The sequence below is a fragment of the Anabrus simplex genome, chromosome X (assembly GCF_040414725.1).
Source record: "Anabrus simplex isolate iqAnaSimp1 chromosome X, ASM4041472v1, whole genome shotgun sequence".
NCBI classification, from domain to species: domain Eukaryota; kingdom Metazoa; phylum Arthropoda; class Insecta; order Orthoptera; family Tettigoniidae; genus Anabrus; species Anabrus simplex.
In genome coordinates, this window is record NC_090279.1 from 34,635,143 (window position 1) to 34,642,432 (window position 7,290).

General features: G+C 42.0%; 1 non-coding gene across 1 annotated transcript; it reads left to right on the forward strand.

The window, feature by feature from the left end:
* The first annotated feature begins 1,080 nt into the window (after nucleotides 1–1,080).
* Nucleotides 1,081–1,157, forward strand: TRNAA-CGC (transfer RNA alanine (anticodon CGC)). Its single transcript has one exon. It is a non-coding gene; the product is annotated as a tRNA-Ala (tRNA).
* The last annotated feature ends 6,133 nt before the right edge of the window (nucleotides 1,158–7,290 follow it).

Consider the following 7,290-nt stretch of genomic DNA (forward strand, 5'->3'; position numbering starts at 1 on the left):
GCCTTTGCGTTGCAAGTGCCGGCAAGTCGTGTGTAAATAGTAACAATATAACGTATACCGGTACCGTATCTGAATTTAGTGGAATGAGGATATTTTCTGAAGAGCTACGCAGTTGAAGAAATGCGGATGGTTGTTTCAGAAAGAAATTACAATATGTAGTATATAATTTTAATTTTTGTTTCGCTGTGTTGTATAACTCCCGAGATGTCTCGCCAGGATAAGTAACACAGTAGCCTAACCATGGCTGACGGTGGGCGAATGGACTCTGCCATTGGTTGAAGATTACGCCAATGAAATATCGTTCCCATAATTCAAGACAGCGAGAAGTTATGACCAACTTACGCGGGATAAAGAGACCTAAGGGAATGAGGCACTGTAAAAGAATAAGCAAATGAAGTAAATAAGAATAACAATATCTCGTTGTCTTGAATTACAGGAGTGACGTTTCATAGGACAAATCTTCGGGCAATAGTAGAGTCCATTTGTGCCACCGCCAGCCATGATTATATATGAACACCAAAGAGAAATAAGAACATGTTGAAATAGGTCGGTCGTCGCCATAAGACCTATCTGTGTCGGTGCGACGTAAAGCCCCTAGAAAAAAAAAAAAAAAAAATAGGTCGGACGTAGCATAGAATGCGCCACTTATGCCTTAATACGAATAGGAAATAGAGGCCTAAAGCCGCGCGACTTATGGTTGAATATTAATAAAAATTAGAAGGGTAAAGCCACTTCGCGGCTTCTAACCTTTGCTTGTTCAGAGACCAATCGCTTTGAATAATGATATATTTAAATGGTTCAGAGGTAGCGGTACATACTGGTCCAGGGAAAATAAATGCTGGAAAATTATTTCATACACGCACATAAAGAAGGATATGGAAAAAAGGAACATTTATACCGACACTGGACGTACCTTAATTGAGATCACCAGTTGTCGGAAAGAGATTGTGAACTCTGTCAGGTCCACAGCGACGTCCATTTTCAACAGTAACTACCACATTTGATTACCATAGCAACGAAAAGAATAATTAAACATTGCGTGCAATCTGTGCCCCCGCTTCATCGCCCAAGTTGGCCTAGGCCACCATAGCTCAATTGGTAGAGCAACCGACGCGCAATCGGGAGGTTGTGGGTTCGGATCCCACTGGTGTCCGGCTGGCCATTTTTGTTCTGTACTTAACATCTCTTCAACACGTACTACATGTACGTAACACGACCTAATACGTTGAAAGTCTGTTTCGATTACAATGCGGTCGTGAAAATTCAATATTCATTGACATGCCCCACAACAGATGACTTAAACGCACTCTACAGTGTGCTAGCAGCAGTGCCAGACCTGTAGCTCAGATCCTTTCAAAAGGAACAAAGATGGCCTAGGCCACCATAGCTCAATTGATAGAGCAACCGACGCGCAATCGGGAGGTTGTGGGTTCGGATCCCACTGGTGTCCGGCTGGCCATTTTTGTTCTGTACTTAACATCTCTTTAACACGTACTACATGTACGTAACACGACCTAATACGTTGAAAGTCTGTTTCGATAAGTTTAGTTGTTGGTACGTCATACTAAAAACCCGGACAAACATGTAACACACCTGAAATTAACACTACATTTAAACTAATACAATATTCAGATGAACACTACACCGTTTCCTTTTAAACAACTCTGCGGTACGTATTTACTATACCCGATCCCTGACAGGGATGCATCCGATTATTTTACCCAATATCCGTTATAACAAGTTTCATCTTCGAAGATGATATACCGAGCTCGATAGCTGCAGTCGCTTAAGTGCGGCCTGTATCCAGTATTCGGTAGATAGTGTTTCGAACCCCACTGTCGGCAGTCCTGAAGATGGTTTTCCTAGGTTTCCTATTTTCACACCATGCAAATGCTGGGGCTGTACCTTAATTAAGGCCACGGCCGCTTCCTTCCCAGTCCTAGCCCTTTCCTCTCCTATCGTCGCCATAAGGCCTATATATGTCGGTGCGACGTAAAGCCAACAGCAAGATGATGTCGGAGACATTACAGAGCGTCTTTCTCCAGTAAGTTGAAATGGCAGACAGCCGTTTGCGAACGCCCAGCGCAGCAGCAGTCAGTCTAGCGAGCCGTGCGCCCTCAGTCTATTATCGTTCAAACACACTACAATTTCCACTGCGCACTTGTAGATGGCGTTAAGGTACACTTTCCAGTCTGTTGAATACACACGTTGCCAACATTGAAATAGTAATTGCGGTGAGCATTTAGTCTAACAGCTTATTTGAGTTGTTCAGTGATATAATGCACATATACGAAGACGAACATAGATTCCAAATGGACTTAACTAATGATATAATTAGAAAGTCCTTGTTCGTGGGATGTCTCATCAAAGGAATACAGAGATAAAGCGAAGAAAGCCGACAGTTTCCACGAACTCGAAATTCTCAATAAATGTTCCCGCGTGAAAACTAGCATCCATCCCCAGTAAGTCGAGGATTGCAAAAAGTTCAGAAAAGTCGGAAGATGGGGGCGGTAACGAGCAAAATTTATACTTCAAAGTGGTTTGTTTTTGAAGCAATGAGCAGGACGAGGGAAGGAAATATACCTAATAAAACTACATTTCAAAATCGTAACAAGAAGCAACAGTGGCAATAACAAAGGCCAAATCCTCTTCATCTTTTTTCTGCTAGTGGCTCTACGTCGCACTGACACAGGTGGGTCTTATTATCATGTTTACACTATGAGTGTTTGGCTGTTGTTATGGTGATCTTTGAAAAAAAAAAAGGAAGGCGGACGGACTGTAATGTGTGAAATTGTATTTTCGTAATATAGTGTTTATTTTATAGCAGTTGTGAGTGTTTACTATGTGATCAACTGGTTATACCTATACCGGGTAGGCATAGGTCCCTAACAAAATTGTGGCGACCCTGCCAGGATACGTATTTTTTACACAACTTGTAGATTGTGTTGAAATGGAGAAGTTAACGAAAGCTCGGAGGCCGGTTAGAGCGACTTTTACGAAAACGTACAATTTGCTCTTGCAAAATTTAAGTCAAGAAATACAAGACGGCATTCATGGAGACACGTTGCAATCCTTGATAAATAACTTAAATTGGAAAGGTTAGGAAAGGAACTGGCACCGTTGGACGAAAAAGTGTTCGATTTGTTGCTAGAAAGAGAAGGAGATGACGAGTATGAACGTGAGTACGAATCTATAGACAGTTTTAGAGACAAATTAGATGATGCAAGACAAAAATATGCCTTGTGGTTACAAGCTAATAATGCCAATGTGTTGGAAGTAGTGTCAGGTAGATCAACTGTATCAGCTGAGAGTAAAAACAAAAGGCAATTGAAATTAGCCAAGATAGAACTCGTGAAATTCGATGGGGAGGTTAGGAATTGGTTGGAATTTTGGGGACAATTTCGGCGCATCCATGAGGACTCTGAAATTGAGGATGAAGATAAATTTCAATACCTAATCCAGTCCACGAAGGTTGATAGCCGAGCTAGAGATTTAGTTACCAGTTTCCCCCCACTGCTGAAAATTATTCTAAGGCTGTAGAATCCCTTAAGGGTAGGTTTGGAAGAGAAGATTTATTGACAGAATTCTATGTCAGGGAGCTCAAAAGTCTTGTAGTAAAAAACGTTTCTCAGACAAGGGAGAAGCCTATGCTTGCTAGCTTATACGACAAGTTAGAAACACAGCTGAGAGCTTTAGAATCAATAGGCGTTACTCGAGATAAGTACGGCTCAATGCTCTTTCCGTTAGTAGAATCTTGCTTGCTTGAGGAAGTATTACGTGTCTGGATGAGGAGTTCATCAACGACTAAAACGGATCTGGATCATGGACATGCTGACAAACTGACCGCGTTACTTGGTTTTCTGAAGGGTGAAGTAGAGAGTGAAGAGAGAATTACATTCGCTCAAGCTGGTTTTGGACTATCTAATAAATCTAGGAGTGCTAAGATTAAAGAACGGGAGCGGGAGGAGCAAGGTTTAGCCACTGCTAGTGTACTTTTCGCTGGAAAAGGAAACAATTTGGAGTGTGTCTTCTGTAATAAATCGCATGACAGCAAATGGTGTCATCTGGCTCAAGAATTGAACTTAAGGGATAAACATAAAAGGTTGTCAGAGAATAAAGCTTGTTTTTCATGTCTGAAGGTGGGACATACGGCTGCTAATTGCATTACGAAACTAAAATGTCTCGTGTGCAGTGATAAACATGAGGCTATTATGTGTCCCAAATTAGATGTAAATAAAGGGGGTTATAAGGGTGATGAGAAGAACCAAGAATGGGGTTCAAAGTTGTCAGGTGGCCCAACTCTAACCCTTAACACCCAAACCAGTGATGTTTCGGAAGTACTGTTACAAACTCTTGTAGTTAGGTTAAATCATCAAGGGAAAGAAATAACTGTACGGGCATTGCTGGATACAGGCTCGCAGAGATCCTATCTATTGGAGAAAACTGCCGCGGAAATGGGGTATATTCCATCAAAGACAGAAAAAATTGAACACAAGCTTTTTGGGGGTGCTTCAATCGGTGCAAACGATCATAACCTGTATAGGAGAGCTATTGTCAACCTACGTCATTCAATTTCTCAAAACATTAAGGTGCTGGGACAAAAGGTAATTTGTGGTACAATCCCACGTTTAAAAGGGGGTCCTTGGATGGATGAGATCAGAGGAAAGAAAATGTGTCTCTCTGATTATGGTCCAGAGCCATCGGAGATTGAGTTACTCATTGGTGCAGACATCGTGGGAAGTTTATTGACTGGGGAAACAATCAATTTGAGGTCTGGTTTGGTTGCTGTTAGAACCACATTTGGTTGGACAGTGATGGGACAGCTCTGGAAGACAACTGAGAACTCTAACGCAGTGTCTATGGTGAACTCTCTGTTTGTGAGAACGGCTTCTTTGGGTGTACTGTACTATGGAACTTGGAAAGCATAGGAATTTGTGATCCGACCGAGACGTTGTCGAAGGAGATTGAAATGGCAACATTGAAACATTTCCAAGAAAATGTTAAGATAGATGAGGAAGGACGATATAAAGTCGCGCTTCCATGGAAAGAAGATCAGCAGCTATTGTCAGACAACAAGGATGTTGCATTAAAAGACTGGTTTCTGCAACACACCGCTTAATCAAGGAAGAAAATTTTGAGAAGTACCAGCAGGTGCTCCATGACTGGCAAGATGAAGGGATAATTGAAGAAGTTGGCCAAGAAAGCTCTCAGGATGCTGGGTGCTTTTTACCGCACCGAGGAGTTTTTAAGGAAGGATCGACTACAGCAGTGAGGCCGGTGTTTGATGCTTCATGTAAATCGAAAGGAGGACTTTCACTCAACGACTGTCTGGAGAAGGGACCTAATCTATTAGAAGTAATTCCATCTATTTTGAACCGGTTCCGTTTAAACAGGATTGGCGTGATCTCACACACAAAGAAGGCCTTTCTTCAAATCGCAGTCGTTGAAAGGGATCGAAACTTTTTGAAATTCCTGTGGTGGGAGAATTTGGCTGAGGGAACTCTTAAAATATACCACCACAAACGGGTTGTTTTTGGAGTTAACTGCAGTCCGTTTCTACTTGGAGCGGTATTGGATCTTCATTTAAAGAACAATTCGTGCTTCCGTGAAACCGCAGATAAACTGAGAACATCTCTGTATGTGGACAACTGCGTCACTTCCGTGAGCACAGAAGAAGAACTTAAACAATTTGTGGATGAGTCGAGGGAGCTGTTGCAAGGAAAATTTGACCTAAGAGGGTGGGAGTACACCAGGTTGACTCTGGAGGATGAAGTACCTAAAGTGACACCTGTTTTGGGTTTGTTGTGGGACCCCGTAGCTGATGTTTTGTCATGTAAAATGGTGAAGTTGAATGACTCTGATGTTCTCACAAGGAGGACAGTTTTGTCAATGACTCAAAGTATTTTTGACCCAATTAGTTTTACGTGTCCGGTTTCCATTGTACCTAAGGTATTACTACAGGAAAGTTGGAGAGAGAAAGTAAGTTGGGATAGTCCGTTAAGTGAAGACAACCAAATCAAATTCAATAAGTGGTTGAAGGAGTTGCCCTTTGTTGCTGAAATTAAAGGGTCTAGAAGATTTTCTAGTTGTGAGGACAAATCGTCATGGAGTATGCATGTATTTTGTGATGCCAGTCAAGTGGCTTATGCAGCCGTTATTTTTTTTAAGATCTTTCAATGGAAAAGAGTTTGAAGTGCGACTGGTCGCAGCAAAATCAAGGGTAGCCCCCTTAAAGAAAATAACGATACCGAGACTGGAGTTATTAGCCTGCACTATAGGCTCACGTCTCGCTTTTTCTGTGAAAGAAAGTTTGAATCTGACGGACATCCCGGAGTACTATTGGAGTGACTCTTCTACTGTGCTATGTTGGATAAGGAGAGAGGGAGCTTGGGGAGTGTTCGTCACTAACAGAGTGAAAGAAATTAGAAGTGTTGGTTTCATCTACCAGGCACAGACAACCCAGCAGACCTACCTTCGAGAGGTTGCTCTACTTCGCAGCTGATTTCTTCTCGTTGGTGGGAGGGACCCGCTTGGTTAATGTTGGAAGAGAGCAGTTGGCCATCGCGCGTTGTAGAAATTAATGAAGAGAAGGTCAGTGCAGAAAGAAAAAAGGCCTTGTTACGACTACTATGCTTGTCTCCCAGGGAAAGCAGTGGTATTTAAATTCTTTTTCTCAGTATTCAAGAATCGTCAGAATAGTGGCCTGGATGCTGCGGTTCATCAACAATGCAAAAAAGGACGTAGAGCAGAATGTTTCTTCTGAATTGGATTGTTTGGAAATTTCAATGGCGGAGAGACGACTGTTGAAAATTGTTCAAGAAGAGAACTTTACTGAAAGGGACAACCAACAAACATTGTGCCTTTTCAAAGACCAGCTGGGCCTCGTCAGGGTTAAGACAAAAATCACCAACAGGAAGGATGAATACGATTTCCGTACACCTGTTTTATTGCCATCAAATCATCCTCTGACTGAGGTGATAATCAGAGAACACCATTTGAGAGCTTCTCATGCTGGTGTGCAGATTTTACTCGCCATACTGCGGGAGCACTACTGGATACCAAAGAACAATTCGCAAAGTCATCAGGAAATGTATACAATGTAGAAGATTCGAAATGAAAAAATCAGTTCCTGAAACGCCAGCCCTTCCAGAAGATCGTGTGAGAGATGCAGGTGTATTTGAAGTGGTAGGAGTCGATCTTGCTGGACCACTATTTCTAAAATCCAAAGACAAGGCTTGGATTGTGATATTTACATGTGCAGTTGTTAGAGCAGTCCATTTTGAACTAGTA